The sequence below is a fragment of the Egretta garzetta genome, unplaced genomic scaffold (assembly GCF_000687185.1).
Source record: "Egretta garzetta isolate BGI_Z169 unplaced genomic scaffold, ASM68718v1 scaffold426, whole genome shotgun sequence".
Classification (NCBI taxonomy): domain Eukaryota; kingdom Metazoa; phylum Chordata; class Aves; order Pelecaniformes; family Ardeidae; genus Egretta; species Egretta garzetta.
The window spans coordinates 2067706-2088180 of NW_009259977.1; the positions used below are offsets into that span (position 1 = coordinate 2067706).

At 47.1% G+C, this 20475-nt stretch overlaps 1 protein-coding gene across 1 annotated transcript in view; it reads left to right on the top strand.

Moving 5' to 3' along the window:
- The window catches only part of LMF1 (lipase maturation factor 1), a 216502-nt gene that overhangs the window by 164582 nt on the left and 31445 nt on the right, over positions 1–20475 (top strand). The window lies entirely within an intron of this gene.

A 20475-nucleotide genomic window follows, 5' to 3' on the forward strand; every position in this document is an offset into this window, starting at 1 on the left:
TGCTGAACTCTGCATTCCTATAGCATGAAACAGGTTGGGGAGAAGGAAGGACAGTCATTTCTCATCCACCGGTCAACCATCACATCATGGTCTACCTCAGAGCACCCGCCAGATCCTGCTGCTGGGTGCTGTGGAGGGACACAGAAATCCAGGGGCAGGAGAAAACTCAGAGCAGAGTCAGCATACATTTTAAAATTTTGTCTGGAAAAACACACCATGCTGTATTGTTTGTCTGGATCAAGGCTGGGAATTAGTACGGCAGGAGTGGAAATGGGAAAGGGACGGGGATTGCTCTTATTGCATCAATAATGTCATTTATTCCATAGCCAACCCTTGAAAACCAATTCTAATCCCCACGCAAATCCCTCTGTAGCAACAGCAGCAAATCTGCCAGTTCTCCTAATCAAACGCTGATCATTACTGTGGGCCAGAAACCTCAGAGGGAGCGAAGCCAAGGTAAAAGGGTCAGGATCTGGGGGCGGGGGCACTCTGAAACCCAATGCATCCAAATCAGCTCTGTCTCTGTCATTCAGTGGGTAGATGGGATGGTGCCAGAGATGCTACGGGGTCAGTATTTTTCTTCCCTCCCCACAAAGTGTTCAGGGGCAGACAGTGGGGTCCTAAAGAAGTACAGAGGTCGCTCTCCTGGGGCTATTTGGAAGAAATGCGACCACAGATAAGAAATGGAGCTTCAAAATGTCTCCAACCATCCTGTGTTCCTTCCCTTTTCCCCTTCTCAACCCTGCAAAGAAGTGGTCATCAGCTGGAGAGCCTCCATGCAGGCTGTTGCCTGCTTCTGGTCTTGGCTGCTGTCAGTAAAAAGGGGTTTTGGTGCTCCAAACCCGAAACGGCTCGAGTCTTTTGCCCCCAACTTCATGTTTATGGTCAATCTGAAACTCCACCTGTGATCACCACATGCGTCCTTTGCAAGACTGCAGTAAATTAAAGCACAACAGGGAATTTTAAGAAATACATCCTCTTCCTTCTTGGAGTCAGGTTACATCGACCTCCGAACATCTGGACTCAGTGTCTCCGGGCTCCCAGAGGTTCTGCTGTATTAAAGGTTCATCTGCCTTTGTTAAATTCCTGGCCTTTTCCCTTCCTCGTTGCCTCCTCTTGATTCGGCACTGCTTTCAGTGTGGCTGGCTGTCCACGTAATTGGTATTTTATGTGCAGTATGTAAAACACACCATGGAATTTTAGTTATCTCTTGCCATGGGTAAACACAGATCCGTAACCCATTGCCATTTACTGTGCTCGTGGGAGAAGTCTAAAAGAAAATACACTCCTATTTTTTTCAAAAGCCTAAATTCTTTCTAAGCTACTGATTACCAACATCCTAAAAGACTGAAATATAGTGTTCATTAAAAAAAAAAAAAAATAAAACTGTGGAGGTGGGAGCAAGTGGGTCCCGCTGCCTCCAGTCGCTGGGTTTTGTTGAGATTCCGGAGCAAGGGAGATTTGCAGAAGCCCTCAGATGGCCATGCTAGAGCTGCGCTCCCCCATGGTGGTCCCTGTTCAGAAGCTAACGCTGAACTACAGCATCACATGGAAATGGCCCCATCCTCACCCCCGGGCAGCGGCACATCTCTGGGCTCACCCCCATAGCCCCGCCGCCCTCTCGCTGTTGTGCAGAGATCAATGCCCAGCAGGAAAATGCAACTCCAGCTTTTTGCTTTCTGCCTCTCAGGCATAGGCCTCGAGGTTTTAAAGACTTACATATGTGTTTCACTCGATGCGCTCTGAGTATTCCCATTGAAGTTAACTAAGTGGATAAGACTTTGCAGGATTAAAGCCAAGCAAGTCCTCACCCACCATGCTGGGAAGTCTTGTTGAAGTGGGTCATTGGAGGGAAAGGAGGAGGAGTCAGTACCGAACTTGCCCCTTTCATTTTATGCTTCTATTTATTTAAGGGATTTTTTTTCTAAGACGGCTTGGGGGGAGAAAAGAAAAAAAAAAAAAGCCCCAGGCTGTGGTGTAACCACCACAGCCAGATGTTGTCATGACTACTAAACAAGAAACCTGATTTATAAAATGAGGAAAAACATATGAATGTGAAATAAAAGAGAAAAAAGAGAGAGACAATCTTAAAATATTAACTATGATGTAGAGAAAAATATAAACAGACACAGCTAGGAAATTCCATAAGGAATATGACTTGTTTAATATTAATCATAAAGGAAAAGATTATGAGAGCTCCAGAGAGTGCCAAATGAAATACTCCATGCACATCCACTACTGTGATAAGAGTCCTTGCGGTGGTTTTCCTCGGCTGCTTGGGCAGTCGGTGCTCTCGGCCACGCTCCGGTGGAGATGCCCTGGTGGGAGGATGCTTCAGGGATGTACGTGGCGATTCTGCTGCTCCTCTCCTCGTGGTGCTTCTCCTCCCTTGCAGTACTGCCGCAGCATCTTAACTGAGAGCAAACCTCCATCCCATCTGTGACAGCCAAAATAATCTCTACTTTTATTTAAAATATCAGTCAGTTGGGGAAGGTGATTGTGTTTGGGGTTGCAGAAGGATTTCTGGGAATGGATCAGGTCAGGAATGGATCTGATGTTCCTTAAGCCACAGCTTAATCCTCTCCCAAAGCGGAGGTCACTGCAGAGATGTGCGTCTCAGGTGGGCTCTGCTGGTCTGCTCAGGTGGTCTCTGTTGGTACTGTGTTGTGCTGCTGCTCTGCTTGCCTCTGTCTTGCCATCCATCCTCTCCTGAGTTTGGAAAGCACATGGAGATCCTGAAAGCAGAGCATTAGAGAAGTCCCAGACGTTCATGATTTGACCAAGAACTCGTGAGCTCACCGTTCCTTGTCCAGGGCAAGGTCAGAACAGGGAACCCTGCTGGTCTTCAGGACCAGGCTCACCCACAAGACACCTCCGAGCAGGTACCAAGGGGTCCTTTGGAGCTCGCTGGGTCCATGCAAATACCTTTAGTTGCGTTGGGCTGGCACCGCTCATCACGGTTGGACTTGATGATCTTAAAGGTCTTTTCCAACCTAAACGATTCTATGATTCTGCGATCTGTTTTCTGGTGACAGTGCCCTGATGCAGCCTAGAGACCCATGGCCACCAGCACCATGACAGCAGTGGTGCCACCACAAGACGCCAGAAAGGAGCTGCTCTCACCACAATTGCCAATGAGCGAGTATTGGGAAATACCTATGTGGTATCTTGGGTGGAAAATCCTGGGCAGAGCTGTAATTTGCTGCTTCGTTAAACTTCCCCCAGTCATGGCTGAGCTGCTCATGTATCTGTCACGCAGAGATTTCAAGGCTAAAATTGTGCCTTGGGAGATTAATGCCTTGTGGCACGTCCTGTGCTCTATCGTGTAATTTTGCCGCGGCGGGGCTGGCTGCTCGCAGGCCACATTGGACGCGGCACTCTGTTTGGCACTCGCTTGTAAACACGCTGGTTTACAGAAACCTTAAGGGTTCCTTCTCACTGTCAGAAGAAATTAAGCTACAAAGCCATACTAAAACTACCCAAACCAATGTCAGACTGAAGTCTGTAGCATGAAGGGCCAGGATGTAGATGCCCACCCAAGGCAGGACCTTCCAGGGGTGTGGACCAGATTCTCTCCGCGCTGGACCCCTCCAGCACACGTGAGCTGTGCTGCCGCCCCGCTCCCAGCTCACAAAGCGCCCTCCTCCTGCTCACAGTCCTGGGCCGCTCTGGCCTGGCACCGGCCGTTCACACGCAGCTGCATTGCCAAAGCTCTCATCACGATGTTGACGGTGCAGAAAAACTGGACCAGCAAAGCTCCCTGCATGTTTTCCCAGCTCCCTGCGTGTTTTCCCAGCTCCCTGCGTGTTTTCCCAGCATCCTGCATCTTTTCCCAGCTGTCTGCATCTTTTCCCAGCTCTTTGCCTCTTTTCCCAGTTCCGTGCTGGCGTGCAGCAGCCGGGGATCATTCAGATCTCTGCTCCTTCTGACGGCTGCCATTTCAAATGCCGCTGCAGCAGCACCAGGCCAGTGGCAAGAAAGTTCTGGGCTCTTCTGCTCCATGTCTTGTTCCCCCTTGTCCCAGTGTCACGCTAGCTGTCACTTGGCTCAGGAGAGCTCATTATTCCGCTTTGGTGGATGAGGCTGTTTGAATCACAGAACCAGGCAATACTGAACTTCTTGCTCGCTCACTGTTGACAAAGCTAATTTGCTGTTGAATAACGAGTAACCTTTTCAAATAAGCCCCATGGCTGATGTTGATGCACTTGGGTTTTGTTGAATGAGTCACACGCTCGCTTTGGAGTGTAGGAACTTACTCACAGACCGGCAGCTGCATTTCATCCTCTGCTGGAGATTATTTGAAGCTGGAAAACCTCAAGCCCCATGCAGCATTTTTATTTTTTTTTCCAAGAGTGCATCTCTTCTTGATACCAGTGCAGCTGCCCTTAGGTTCTTGTCAATGCAAGGGCTCCTTGCAGCATTACGCCGCCAGAAGTCAGGCTGTCCAGTGATGGCTTTTCCTGGAATATTCTGATTCACATATATTTTCATTCCTCTTCCAAGGTTCATCTCATATGTAAGCGATCAGTGCAGCAGCATGAGCAGGGATCTCCTTGCAGCTGTGACCTTGAAAGTGGGTGGCATTTTCTGCTTCCTTTCCAGCATCCTCCGGGATCCACATTTCATGTGATCCCATCTGACACAGGCCAAATCCGGGCTGGGAAAAGCAGACTGCTACCACCAGGATATACCCACTGTAGTGACCTCCTTATGTTTGGGATCTGCAGAGCTCCCCGTTGGGGCCAGGCTCCTTAGGCAGCTTTTGAAACTGTAATATGCCCTGGGTGCAGACAGCTGCCTATTCAATAAATCGCACAAAGTTTATTCTTTTGTATCTGTCCCTTCAGAGCACCTTATCTTTTCTGTCTTCCTCCGCAAGCCTAAAGGTAGGGCTTCAGCTTCTTTTAAATGTTTGCATTACTGTTTAGCGCTCAACGGAATCAGTCCCCTCATTGGAGGTTTGTTTCGGTTTCCTACAGGCAAATAAATGTGCACGCAAATGCCCAGATAAAATAAAAGCCCCCCCAGCGAGGCTGGAGCAACGCTGCGCATCCCTGTCCTCCTTCCCTGGCTCCATCCCACCAGCCACCCTCGGGCATGATTTGGTCCTGAATAATTTACACCTCATTCCCCTCATAACCTAAATTACAAGCAAGGCACCCCAACGCTGAACAGAAACTGCTGCAGATGGCAGCATGAAAATGTGTTCTTTGACACGTTTAGTGTTTTCTTAAGCGTATCTGGTTTTGCCCAACGTACATTTCATTTGCTATTTACTTAAGTCCCCGCCACTGACAGCGTGGGGATTACTAAACTGTCATCTGGGATGTAAGGAAAATGCCTTTTTTTTTTCTTTCTCCTCCCTCTTTCGGCCTTGGAAAATTTAACAAAGGCTTTATGTCCACCGGTTGGGCATTTCATATTTTAAATATGCAGGGCAAGGTGTCAGCGAGCTGGCTGGTTATATACTTGTCATAATCATCTATGCGTCATATCATATATCGGTCACAATTTTCAACCCATTTTCTAACACGGCGGAGGGTCCGGCTTAGGGTAAGCGCAGTGGGGAGCAGCCAGTGCTTTGCTGTGAAGGCTCGTCACCGACAGAGATGCTAAGGCACCGTAACTGTTCCTCGCTTTCTTCAGATTTCCTCTTTTTTTTTTATTAAACATAGCATTTCTACTAAAAGTTTTACATTCAGTACTTCATTTTTTATCCCTGAGGCTTTTGCAGGCTTGCTTTATTAAAATCAAATGGTAACCAGCCCCAAATAAGGCACCGGGTTATTTTTTCTCAGTGCGTTTTCACGCCACAACTGTTTTCGATTTCTCCTGAGCTTGCAGGAGCCCACGGCTGATGGCTCAGGTCTGCGCCCATACGTGTATTAGCTCCGAACGTGCTGCGAGAGATTGGTTTGATGGAAAAATCCAGGTCATCCTGGATTTTGAAACACGCCCAGCCTTGGCTTTCGGTGACACTGAGTAGCCAACCCAAGTTAAATATTTTACTGCAGATGTTGCTAAGAGCTTAGAGTTACTGAAATTATGTACTTTAATGAGGCAAAGAAAGTAGCTGCAGAAAGATATAAATCATAGAAGCCACCAATGTTTTCCACCATAGTGTCAAGCTGATCAGATGTGACATCCCCTTGACTTTCTCCTTGCGTTTTCCTTATGCCTGCGGATGTGGTCGTGTCCTTTCCTTTTAACTTTAAAAGGAAAAGATGAGTTTGAATCTGTGTTGGGATTGAAATGCCAGTGAATTTGGGGAGCGGCGTCCCGATCCAGCTTTCGGAGCTGGCCGCTGTGTCTCCACAACTGGTCGAACCAAAACCTTGGGTTTGAATTGTTTTGAAAGGGATCCGTAATGCAGATACCCTTTCCCTATGCCAGGGCTGCCTGAGATTTGAGGTCCTCAGCCTACCCATCTAAATTTATTCCAAAGCCCATTGTTTTCCCCGTACTCTGTCTTAACTACCAATTTAATGCAAATTTTACCAAGACTGGACAGAGACTAGGCAAAAAGTTTGCTATCAGGATAGATTTTTTCCGATGTGTTTTCCTTCCCTGATGGGCTTTGCTCTTATTTTGGCACTTGTTAGATACGTCTAAATATTGTAGAGAAAGGGAATTTCAAAGGAGCCTGCAATGACTGTATGTGGAAAGGGAATTGAAGTATTTTCGCCAGAAGTATTTTAGCATTCCTTCAATCAAGGACTATAAACAGTTCCATGTGACTTTAGGCTGATCCAGGATTTGAGAGAGCAGGGTTTAATTCTCATCATTTCTTGCAGAGGGAATTTTGAACCCGCGCGTCTCTCAATGAAGAATGTCCTAATTAGCAGAGAAAAGGATATTCTGGAAAAAGGGCTTTCACTTCCCTTTTTGGTCTCAATACTCTTCTACTGTATTATTGATAATTCAATAATCACCTTGTATTTAGTACAGTGGAATTCGGTGCTTTGCCATGCAATTGGTGAGGGAGTTATTGATTTATGCCTGTTGACAGCCTATTCCAGATTGCAATTAAAACAGGATAGACCTCAAGCAAGGCTTATTTCTATTAGGGTGAAAAATGCTTTTGCCGAGTGCTTCTCTTCCTGTACATTAATATTAGGAGATAATGCTTGCTCTGAAGCAGAAAGGGCAAATGAAATGGCGTCTGTGGTTTGACCAACTCAGGAGTCAAACCACTGGTGTGTCCTTGCAATGTCTCAATCCTGTTGAAGCCTGTGGGAAAGGCCCTGTGGAGCTGCACGCTGCTCTCAGTCCTCTGAAACCGGCCGTGCCTGACACCCGTGCACCTTTTGGGAAGGACCAAGGTCCCGGGGATGCGTGGTGAGGTATTCTTGGTCCCTGTGGCTGTGTAAGCCTGAAGAGCCGCCATTTTGCCACTTGAGTAAGTGACCTTCTACTTTTTTTTTTTTTGCACACGATTGTGTTCAAAACACCATCATGTAGCAGTGACTTTCATTAGTCCCATGTTCTGCAGTCCTTAGGAATATGGACCTGAGGTCCTCTCATTCAAGGGGATGGATAATTGATCAACACAAAGGCTGTATTTCCTCTGTTGAGGGCTTCCCACATCCTTGCACCATCTTTATTCATCCATGTGACATTTCCTCTGTGTTTCCTACCCAGTAGAAGATGAGCCACATGCTCCATGGCTCACCAAGGGCATCTCCAGTGTGACAAGATGTCCAGTGGGCTCCTACCAAACCTTGCGTGATGGATAACAACCGCCCTGGGTGGTTTCGCAGGGACGACCCACCAGCTGGAGGTCTGGCTGCGTGAGCAGCTCAGGGCCACGCCAAGGCCACCTCTCGACAGCCACACCGTTTCCCACGGGGACAGCCTCTGCCGTGGGCGCGCGATGCCCCAGCTGCTCCCGAGGTGCCACAGCCCGCAGCACCACAGGTATTTGTCTGCAGCAGCTTCCAGAAGCGCATCCAGCCAACAGCGCAAGCAGCCCGTGTAACTGTTCAGGTTTTTGACAGTTTTATAACCTTAAATTTGCACCTTATGGAGAACTGTGACAGTTAATGATTAATAGCCACATTGGAATTTTTCTTATGATGTCTTAATATCCGAGTGTGTAGCAGACCTCAGCAGAGAGGAAAAATAAAAACCTGCAGCAAAATGCTCCCAGAACAACTTGACGAGGCAAGTTTTGCCCAGTCCAGCTAGTGCCGTCCAAAAGACACGGTTATATTTAGGATTATTTTTTTAAAGCTGTAATGCTATTTACTAGGTGTCTAGCTCAAATTTGAAACCGGCTTGAAAGGAAGCTGTGAAGCCATTTTTCACGGGTGCGTTCTTCAATCACTTTTCAGTAAGAAAGTTGGTTTTGATATTACAAACCAGCTGCTGGTTGTTAACCGAAACGGGCAAGAGCTCATCATTAAACACCACTGCTGTTGCACTCAAAGACCTTACTGCCGTACTAACAAGAAAAGAAAAACAATTTATCTTTTTTTACAGTCAGATAACTGCTTTTACCTTGTTTGCCATTGATCTGCTTTGTCTGGTGTCTTGACTGTCTCTCGGCTGGTGACGGAGCCGGCTTCATAGCTACTCCACCTTGATGTGCAAGCTGCCCAGCAGGCGCGTCTCCCTGCAGCCGCAAGGGCGGGGAGCTGGGGGCCTGGAGCTGGGGGCTGGCTGTGGTTCGGGGCTGTGCGTGGGGTCAGAGCAGGTGCTCAAGGAGTCCATAGCCTGACCCTGTTGCTGTTGCTACAAGAAGAAAATATCAGGCGAGAGGATGGCAATGCCCACTCATGGGTCACTTCCGTAAGCTCAGGTTTGATGGTGTCCCACAAACCAGAATGATGATCTTCAAGCATCCTGGGCGGGAACAGCATTCCTGGGGAAGGTGCTTGGAGTTGGGTCTGGCCCATATCATATTTTGATAAATCCACAAATCATGGTTGTGGAAAAAATCCTTTCCAACCCACTCTCCCCATGGAGGAGGCCGATGGAGGGCAGAGCCTAACGTCCCTCCGGAGTGCCTGGCGCGGGGCTCTTTCCAACACACCCCGTTTGGAGATACCACCAAAGCAGAGCACTTCTGCTGGACTTGAACGCTACATTTGCTATAAAAGTATTTTTAATGAGCGAGACGGAGCTGGTTAGTGAAACGCTTGGACCGTTAATAGTTGTAGAAATTTTTTAATGTGCTGTTTGACTTTATTGATGAAATGAGCTAACCGGAACGAGCGCTGCTCTCGCGCCGAGTGAAGAAACCCAGGCGTGCTCTGGGGGAGCGATGCTCTGGTTTTCCACAGCGCTCTTGTCCCGTGGATGGATCCGAAAGCAGTTTGCAAACAGCACGTTTGGAGCACTGGGCTGTTGGTGGGATGTCACCACTCCTCAGCTGCGCGCTGGAGGGAGCGGCTGCCAGGGCTGCCGGATCCCACGGGGATGCCGGGAAGGGCTGCGGCGCCTGGGTTGTAACAACCTGACGCGGAGTTTGGGTTGAGGTCTTCTGCATCCTGCTTCTCCTGGCTTCGTAGAAAATTCCGTGGTCTCTTTTATGACCATGAGTAATCAGGAACTTGGTTTTATGTCCTGTTTCAAAGTCCACACATGGCCCCATAATTACATGCTAATACGGTTTTCTCGGGACTGAATCAGGGCCAGATCCTGGTCTCATGCTGGTGCAAACCAACAGGGTAGTTCACTCTGGTAACTCTGCCTCTTCCCGCTCCACCTCCTCCTGACAGCGACAGTAGTTTTGGTGGTGACCTGCCAAGTCTTCTGCTTGTGTTTTGAGTCGGTGCCTCATGGATATGACCTGCCTGCAGGGCTGCTTTGGGTTAGCAGCTCGAATTGTCTCTGAGTTATCCCAGTATGAGCTCAAAAGCTGAGGGTCTGTTGAGACGGTCTCCCTTGCTCTTTTGCCACCCTCTTTTCATGTGCCGACATGTTCTCCATGGAGAAACTCACTGTCCCAAACTTAGAGGACTTGCTCTTAACCTGGACTGGCCCTCCTCCCTTTAAATAGCATCCTAATTGAGGATGTCTGCCACTGAAGTCAACTTTCTCGAGCAAACAGGAGTAAAATCAGGAAGGATTTATCTGAAATTGGTCCTCTAGTGTAGGATGCTGCTGAAAAGCTCATTGAGATTTGCTGGTCCAAGAAAACGTTCTTTAGTCTTTAGTAAAAAGATGAATAAGGTGTTGAAAGGGTTTTGCCATTAAGTGTCTTCCTGACAGCTTCCCCCTTTAGGAAGTAACTTTGCCATCAGGGATGGAGAGATGTTGATAATTCAGAGCAGAGTAGCAAAAAATTCCCCCCTCTGTAAAATTATTCTTTCATTTTATATCCGTCCAACAGTCCTTCGGCAGTTATTTAGCCTGTAATGTGTTAATGTGGAACACTGTAGCCTCTAGCAAAAGAATCAATGGATCAAGCAACACCATGAGGTATTTTACGTAACAAAGCTTTGGAGCAGAATAAATGTGTCAAAGTCAGTAATTCAGAGCCGTATCTCAGCTCTGCAGGAGCAGGACAGGAGGAGTCCGGTTGTGTTCCAGACCCAAAGCGAGCAACCGATCCTAAATTCACACACAATACTTTGGTAATCGAGTTAAATGTATAAAATTTCCTGGAATAGGAACACTTACTACGTCTTGGGCTACATGATAAATAAAAGAAACTTAAGTTTAACCCTTTGGGGACTGGACTTGTCTCTCATCCCAGTATCCCAACCCCGGTCCGGGGTGTTTCAGAAGGGGCAGCCTGCACCAAGGAGCCGTCCATCTGTCCTGACCGCTCATTGCTGGAGGTCAGGTGGAGTGCTGAAGCATGAGATTTGGGGTTTTAGATATATATATAAAAACCCATAATCACTCTACTTCCACTCTTGCTTCTCTTTAAAATTTTTTCCATTGAAAATCTGGAGGTTGTGCTTATCCCTAGAAATGCTCTGCCGTCAAATCCCATAATCTGCGGGAACTACAGTAGGTGGTTCATGTAGCTACAAATTAAAAATGAGTATGGAGTGAGACATTTATATTGCTTCACATTTAGATTAAGAGCAAATGTCGGGTATATCAGAGGAGTGGAAAGGGTTTAGTTCCCTATTGCTTCAGCCCCGTTCTCTTTGTAACTTTAGAGCAGGTACTTAGGTGGGGGATTGCAAAAGCCTTACAGTGCCATTCGTAATATGTCAGAATCTGACCCAGTTCAAGGACAAATTTTAGTTAAGATCGCTACACGATTGCATTTGCGCATCTATAGTTATTTTATTCCTCAGTTGTTATTTTATTCCTCAATATTTCCATTTCACATATTCAGGGGAGTCTCTAACTATACAATTATTTATAAATATTTTAAATACTGACCCCTGCTTTTTAGGGATAAATACAGGTCTTTTTTAGCACAGTTTTTCAACCCCCCCAGCCATAGCTACTCAGGCAAACAAAAATCCGTTTATACCGTGTGATTTATAAAATGCTTTGAATTCTACCTCATTCCTCTGGCTCTAAACAAATCATTTAGGTATCATTGGCCACGTCCGAGTGACCGCCCACTAGCCAGGGGGGCGCAGCGTGTGTGTGTGCAGCTGCACAAGGGGCATCTCAAGGTTTCTTATTTTCTTATTTTGGTATTAAATGTGGTAATAATACGTGGGTTCTCTCCTGTCATCTTGTGGGAAGGAAATACTCAGCCTTTGCCTAGGAATCATGTTTGGGATCCCAAATTTGGGACTATTTCCTGACACCACAATATTCCCGGTGAGCCTGGGACGGTGCATCCACCCCTTTTGGAAATGGAGAGCTGAGGTCTCGGAGGAGCAGCTGGGTGTCCCGAGATCAGGTGTTCCCACAGCAGGTCAGGGATGGAGAAAGGCCGTTGGCTTTTGCTCGTGGGCTGCGCTTTGTGATGTGAATTAAGTTGAGATCACCTAATGGACCACGCATCCATAACTAAACCGAAGTCAAGCCACGTTGTTCTTTCTCACCTTACCCACATAAATAACTTTCTGCTCCTTTTTCTCCTGGTACTTCCAAAAACTTTCTGAATTCCTGTGGGATTCACAAAACCATTTTACCTGCTGTCTAAAGCAGAGCAAGTGGACAGAGGTAATTATTTTCCTATGTATTTTTCTGCGCTAAATAGCTCTGCAAAGCAGAGATTAAATCCTCATGCAAATACTGAATCAACAAGTTAACAAGAGATTAATAATAGGGGAAAATTGAATGTTCTTGCTGTTGTCATTTAATGGGAATTTTTTGCCGTGCCTACAATAACTTTTGGGAAAAACTACATATATAAGTATTTTTCAAACTGAAACCAGATGGGGGAATGATAGCCTGTTTTTCTTTGTGGGAGGCTATGTTTTAATGGTACGCGAGTAACTGGAGGCACATTAAAATCAAATTTGGCTTTTGAGGCTTGTCCTTCCTATCTCTTACAGGAAGGACCAACTTTTGATGTTATGAGTTTCAGCTTGTCCTAGGAGCAGGAGATTCTTTGGCGGCAGGGCTGCAGCTTTCAGAAGAACAGAGTTAACCGCTTAAACAAAACCAAAGCAATGTTTGCCCACTCGGAGAACGCTGGTATTTTCTTTTTAAAGAAAGATCCATCCCAGGCACAGATGGCACAGGTGCTGTGGGCCATGAGGTGTCCCCAACAGAGCCGGGAGCACTTGTGCTTTCAATTCCAGTGGCACCAGTGTACCACCATCCACATTCCACCCAGCCCAGCTGCTGGGTGCCTGGAGGAAAACCAGAAAGAGAGAGAACGGGCAGAGGAGCGAGGAGTGATGCTGGGGGACTGGTCAAACAGATTGTGGTGGGTGATGGGACATCTCTCTTAAAAACCCATACCCCGGGATTTGTCCCCCTTTGCTCAAAGGCATGGCCTAGTTGGGTCAATTCCAAACTCCTGCTTCTCTCTGGCTCCCATGTAGTACCTTTGCTCAGGCACGGGAGATGAGTCTGGTGCAGGCGTTTCTCTCTTCGGGGACCCTTGCCCATTAGCCCCATGTGGCTGTGGAGTAGGACTGTTGTCACGTGCAGGGTTGGAAAGGGATGAGGACCAGATGGCCCTGCTGGTGCCGAATGCCACTGCTTTCCCTGGTAGCTCCAGAAAGCACAGCACATGTGTTCTTGGGTGCTGACATGGGCTCCTCCTCATGTCTGCTCCTTCACAAAGATCCACAAAATCCTCCTTGAGAGACTGATTTCGTCCTTCCTTGGTGACATGCGAAGGCCATTGAGGAGCGTTCTTAAGTTCTGGAGATCCAGCAGCAGGTCCATTGGGAGGAGGGGGTCTTTGCTATCCCGTTCAGCTGATCTGATCGCCTGTGGCTCTCGGGATCTGCAATGAGAAGGTCCATGTGGGACCCGGGTACTGCAGTTTTGGCAGCGCATGGATGATCTGGGCTCTTCTCCACTTTTCACTAGCACAGGGCGAGTAAGCAGTTGTTTACTTCTTGGGTGAGGAAGGGGGTTTACTTGTTTTTTCTACATAATTTTTTTTTAATTGATAGGTTGTTTACTTCGTGGGTGAGGAAGGGGGTTTACTTGTTGTTTTTTCTACATAATTTTTTTTTAATTGATAAATTTGGTCTGTGTTTGATCTTGAAATGATTAGTGCCTTTTTTGTGACAGCACTAAAAAGTCACGTCATGTGGCTGTTGGTATAATTAATACCAGTAACGAAGCAGGATGACCTCAGCCATGAGCAGGCGAGAGCTGGAGAGTCCTTAGCAAAGTTAGGTCTTCTCAAATCATCTGAGCCTAAGGAAATCTATCCTAGGGCTGTTAAAGAGCTGGTTGTTGAAATCCTGTCAGCGTTAAGTGATTATCCTGGAGAATTCGTAGAACATAGGTGAAGTCATGAAAGAACGGAGAAGAGCTAATAAAGTACCTGTCCTCTAAAGAGGGAAAAAAGGAAGAGCCAGGACATTACAGCTGTTGCTGGAAAAATACTGGGAAAAAAAATGATTAAATGGGCCATTTCTAAATACCTCTGAAAAACAAGGGGGCTAACTGCAGCTGTCGTGGTTTTGCCAAGAGCAGGCCATGTAAAAGCAGTCGTCTTCCCTTCGTTGACAAAACAAGGCGCATGAATAGGGGATAAACAATATATGCTTTTACTGAGGCTTTTGAAACTGTTTCACATAAAATCTCATAAACAACCCCAGAAAATGGGGTCTGTAAGAAGTAGGAAATACTGTCCGGCAGACAAAACGGGTTGGAAAGTCTATTCAGCAGTTATCAATGGCTCGCTGTCAGAGGGAAGGATTTATCAAGGGGACTTCCCCGGGATCTATCTCGGGATATTCATGGTTTTCACTAACGAGGTCTAATATTAGTTGACCGTGCTCAGGTAGAAGGTATTGTTGCACACGATGAGTATTCAGAATAATCTTGGCAAGGCGTTTGAGTCGGCAGGGCTGCACCGTTGCAGAAAGGGCAAACGAACTACCGGAATATATACACTCTTTGTGCTCCGAGTGTATAAATCCTTCCTCCTCTCTGCTGCTGGTAGAGGCTAGAGCTAAAAGCTGTGGCTTGGTTTTGGGCATTCCCTTCAAGGAAGATGTGTCCCAGCTGGAGAAAATCCAGAGGGCAGCGAGAATGAGCAGAGATCTAGAGACTGGATGCACAAAGCAGGTTGGACCAACTGGGATGATTTAATCCAAACGAGAACATTACTGGGAGGGAAGATGTGGTGGGAGAAGGACAGTTTTCACCTGTATGAAAGGATATTGCAGGTAGAAGAGAACAGTCTTTGATGCCGGTGAGCAGAGAAGGGGTCATGGGATTAAATATTGTGAAGGAAGAATCAGGCTAGATGTTAGGAATAATTTAAAGATAGTGAAGCGGTGGAGCAGGTGGCCTGGGAAGGCCCGGGACCTGGGCCCACCACCCAACAAGGCTTCTAGGAAGAGTTCAGACAAACACGCTATTGTGCAGGTAGAGATGACTACCTTGGAGCAGCAGCAAAGGCCGGAAGGCTTCTTGAGGGCTTTTCCAGCCCTCTGCTCCTATGTTTTTCTCTTTAAATAAATTATAGTTCTTCCAGGCACCCCAATTTTGGCTTTTCTGTGCTGATGGCTTACTATCAGGAAGCTCCGGCACTGCGTGGCGACCGTGTCCCCACGCTTGGACGGAGCCTGCGAGCTCCAGCCAGCCCTCGACTGTCTTTAAGAGTTTACAGCCCGTTGTTGTTCCTTCTGGACAAATCTACTATCTGCTACGCAGAATATGAGCTTCTCCTACCTACTGTATGTTTATAACAATCTGTGATTTAAAAAACGAAAAACCAGTCAAACAAAGAAGTCTAACCTGTAAAAAAGTTATGGGTGTAGGTGCCCATTTTCTGACAGAGGGGTTTGGTAACAGTGCAGGGGACAGATATGTAAGGAATAATTGTTTTTGGGCCTAGAACCAGGAAAACTACTTTTCCAAATTAATCCAGTGAGAGCCATGAATCCACAGTATTTCATATCACACTTCATAAAACTCCAGTCATAATCCATAAAACTGACATTATTAGATTAAAAACCTCAGTTCCTCCTATAAGGAGCTCGCTCATTAGACATGCTGTAGTTTTATAACCTTAAAGTTCCTACCCAATTACCATGATTAATACTGTGCTTTAATAAAAAATTTTTAAAAATCACCACAGGGGTTGATACCATCTGTTTGTTATAATTGTGCATTTAAATATTGTCCAGCAAGAGAAAGACACTCCATAACCACAAATCAAGACCAAGGTAGGGAGGGCACAGCCCATCCATGGCATCCGGAGGTTGGAGATGCAGGGATATGGCTGGGTTATGATGATAGTAGGAGCACACAAGGGCCAAGCCTGGCGTGGTGCAAAGGCTGAAATCATAGAATCATAGAATGTTTTGTGTTGGAAGGGACCTTTAGTGGTCACCTAGTCTGACCCCCAAATGTCTGTGAGATGTGTGCAGCAAACTCTCCTTCACGCAGCTGATGGGGAAGGAGCAGCAATGCTCTCCGTGCTCTGCCAGACCAGCAGCACCAGCTCCAGCAGGGGTTTGCTGTCCTTGTCCCCAAACGTGGGTGCGGAGGAGGTCTGGGGTCTGGCACCCACACGCCTGCTTTGCACCTGGGTGAAATAAGACCTTGGGAAGTTTGGTGGTTTACCCCAAATCACCAGCACAAGCATCAGACGTGAACCCCTCCAGTTCCCGGGGCAGAGGGTGAGCAGTGAGCACACGGCAATTGGAGAGCTCTGCCCTCACAGCCCTGAGAAATTCATGTTAAATAAAACTTCCTGCCAGGAACTGGGGCGGCTCCACTTTGTCAGGGCAGTGAGAGCAGGACACGGAGGCTTAGGAGGTTTCACGCAGAAAAGGGAAGGATTTAGGTAAATGTGCACTGCCTGCCAAGGCAAATACTAGTTTGAATCGCAAAGGATCCGCTAACCCCGGGGGACACTGCGCTCGCAGGATCAGTGCTGCCGAGGACACTGGTCTCTCAGCTGACAAAGCTTTGCCCTTAATGCCAGCCTGACACGTTGATCAAGTAACATACACCTTGTGCAAAACCAGCTGCAAAACCCTCTCCTAGGACAGCCACCCATCGGCAGGTGTGGAAAATTATCTGGTTTGCTGTTAATTGACTTTGAAGTGCGAGTTCCCTTGAGGTTTATTTTTGCAAAGCTGAGGGGTTCATGGTGCTCAGCCCCCTTGGGCAAGGTATAATCTCAACCCACGTTTTAATCCGGTGCCCAGGCGGCAGTCGCAGGTCCTGGCGCGAGCATCGAGACTCGGTCAGAATAACTGAAGTTAAAAATCTGTCAGGTTCGTGATTCCACCCACAGACCAGAAAACGCCAAACTTGTATTATTTTTGAATCCCCTGATTTTTAAGGGCTGGTGGAAATAAGATATCTTGCTTCTGACTTCCAAGCAATAAAGAGAGGTGAATCACTACTGAAAAAAACCCTCCCGTGGACCACCCAGTCGTTCCGCACAAAGCAGCGGCAGCGCACAGAGCTGTTTTCTTAATACGTCTGCGATTGCGCGAGGCAAATCACATCAGAAAAGGATCAGAGTTTCCTAAAGAAGCAGCTAAGTGAGAAGTGTGTTAATGAATACAGGCTGGTTAATATGCATTGAACTGAATCACGTTCGGGTCAAAGCGGGGAACGCCGAACCTTGCGTGTAACATGTTGTGCTCAAGGACCTAACGTGTGTATGTAATTCAGGTTTAAATACTTTTTTCCCCTCCTAAGTCTGGATAATTATCCAACATAGGATAAATAAGTAATTAATTTTTTTACTAAATAATAGTTAGGACTTTTGTTACTTACTGCAATTGGTCAGATCTCATTTTTTTAAGGCTGTGTGGCTGTTATTGAAGAGTTCCACTGGGGTTTTGAAAATTGTGACTTGCAAATCACCCTCTTGAACAAAATGGTGCCAATCGTATGAAATACGGAATGAAACGTTTCAAACGTGCATTCGTTGTCTGTTTTCATGAGAAAACATGCATCTTTTTAACCGAACACTGGCTGAAAGTCTTCAGACCAAAACTGTGCATGTGTTATTGCTGTTTGCGCTGTGGAATGGTATTTTGGGAGACCGCCTCTTGTTTTCAAGAGGGAGAGCAAGCAGCACAGTGAGCCTGTTCAGGGAGGGAGAGCACACACTGGATGGGGGCACTCCGGGATAAACCATAAGGAAGCTCCGGGGACCAGGGTTTGGGCACACGGGTATTTCGGGGATGACGACGACTTGTAATTAAGGCGTTGGATTTGTAATTGGGAGAATCGGGTCCTATTTCAGGTTCTGCTGCAAGACTCCTGAGTGGGTTTCTTTAAGGTGATGTCCCCAGAGAGCGTTGCTGCAATAAGAATTAGGTGCCAAAATTCTTCCGCTCTCTGCCTGTAACACAGCTGTAATACATCATAATTTTGACCTAACTTTGTCCGGTATGTTTAGATTTAGTTTTTTTCAGGACAGGAACTGTCCTCTTACCATCTGTTTTGGCAAAGTCCAAGCTAAACAGGTCCATGTTGCAATTAGAGCCTCCTCGTGTTACATGAGTGTAACAAAATCCTAATAACAAACCCCTAGGTGATGCCCAAAAGCCCTTGAAAACAAATTAGGTGAATTAAGGTGGTGGGCTCATTTCCTTGTCCCCAGCTGACCGGTTGGCACTGCCATGAAGACCTTGCTCTCCAACAAGCCCCAGCAGAGGTTGGAGACCTCTGAGTGAGGTCAGGAGACACCGTGGGCAAGGAAGCCAAGGGCAGCATGAAGGAATATGTAAAAAATATATTGCAGCATTCCTAAACGTCCCAGGATTTAGCCAAAGACCTGCTCTGCTACATGGTCTGTCATGTGCTGCAGTAAGTTTTACCATGGTAGTGGCTACACGATGCGCCACACAACGGGGTTGGTATCTGCCAGTACCTGTCTGAGCTTTCGTCACCCTGGCCAGAGGAGGAGAACCTGCCAGGTTGACTAAGATTTCCTCTTTGCCTGGGATGTAGCTTTTTGGTGGTCATTGGGGAGTTTTTGTGTACGTTGGAGAAGGTGGACCCAAGGGTGAGCTTTGCTGTGGGAGTGAGAAGTTTGTGATGGTCTCCAGCTCCCAAGGAGTCTTCTGTTTGACTTGGGTTGGCTCTCGAAGGCAGCTGGGTTTCCTCCAGACACCTGCTATCTTCGGATGCGATGTGGGCTGGAGGAGCAATGGAGAACTTCAGCAGTGCCTCTTGGGTCTGCGGTCAGTCCTTCAGCTTCTGCATCTCCTCAGGGTTTCTGAAAGCTTTGTTGCTTGTTCACTGAAAGGAGGAGACCGGTGCGGGGGCAGTGAGGGGGCTGAGGTTAATTTACCAGGAGCGTGGTCCACACTCCAGCTCCCCCACCTGCATGCTGGGGGATGCTGGGGGTGTCGTGGCTTTACATGTTTGGTCTTGTACTGCCTTGAAAGTCTTCCTTGGCCACATGCGCTAAAAATTGTGAGTAGACAGTTCATGGGAGGATAAAGTTCAGCTGTGTGAGCGGAGGAGTGTTCTTTAAATAAAATAATAGTGATGCCAATCAAGGTTATGGCTTTCAACCCAGCTGGAAGGTGGGGGAAGTTCTCATTAGCTGGTCTGAAGGCCGAAAAATAAATTACTTTGTTACATCAGGGCATTATTTTTCAATGTGTAATACATTAAGTCAGCTTTATAACCTTCATTTTTTATGGATAAGATGGTGAGACTACTTTCTTTTCTTCCCTTTTTTCCTCCTCTTTTGTTTTAATGTGTCTGAGGAACAGCTAGTTAATTAGGGCTAAACCCTAAATAATGTGACTAATGGGACAGGATTCCAAATCAACCCCAAAGCTCAAATAGTCCCAAACAGGCATCAGCTGCTTTTCTCTCTTGTCTTTGTGTGCGTGGATTCCCATGTGTCATTCTATGCCAACACATTAAATCGCTCCTGACCCATTCCTTTGGGACCGCCGCGATGGCCGAGCAGCCGCGGGGAAACCCAGACAGGTCTTCACGGCCGCCGCCCCAGGGTTGGCTGCATTCGACGTGTCACTTTGCTGGCACTGGAGCAAGCTCACAACGTCCGTTCTGCATCTGGTGCAAGTCTTGGTGTCCACAAAGTTGAGCTGGCAGCCATCCTGTTTCGGATGAAACATGGAGCAGTTAAATGCTTTGGCTGCTTTTGGTTAAAAAACACATTGGATATGAAAGCAAAGCAATGAGCTGTTGAGTCTGTCAGTTCTCGGCATCCTTGGTGGTGTCAGTGCAGCCCAGCCTTCTGCCTTCCAAAGGTTAACGAGCAGATGGGATGAAATTAGGCTGTGCAACATGCGGGATGATGCACCATGGGTTAGGAGCAGAGACATCCCTGTGATACTGGGAACTGCGTATTTGGAAATTGCTTGCGTGTAGGGGGACTTGTGTGCACAGGCTGGCAAGCACTAACGTGACACCCTGGAGGTGAAGATAAACGTGGCGTTAAAACACAGCGGGAGGGGTAGGTCTGGTAGAGCGTGAGAAACGGTAGCATCACCGTACAAGTTCGTGGTGAGACCCGTCCGATATCCTCCATATTGCCCTTGTCGGCTCCCGGGAAGATTGATTGAGCCTTGCTTGGGTTGAGGGCATGGCTGCTGGAATAAGCAGGCAGGGAAGTCCCCTGGGAGAGGGGACCAGAGTGATTTGGCTTGCTTGAAAATATAAAGGAGGAAAAGTGAAGTAACTGTAAAAATAAAACAGGGGTGGGGGTGGGGGGGGGGGTATCTATGAACAGGTAAATACTGGCTTAGAAAAAAAGAGTAGGTTTTTCCAGCATTTAGGCTGGAAGAGTAGAAATTAAAACAGTGCTTGTGAGGAAGCAGAGATTGCTCTGTGCATTTGGGTTTATTTGAAGCTCTAGTGAAAAGTTCTGGGGAGGAGTTGGTGTGTACCTTGAGCAGGGTGTACCTGCCCTTTCCCCATGGCCGACGTATGGAAATGGCGAGGAAGCAACGTCCT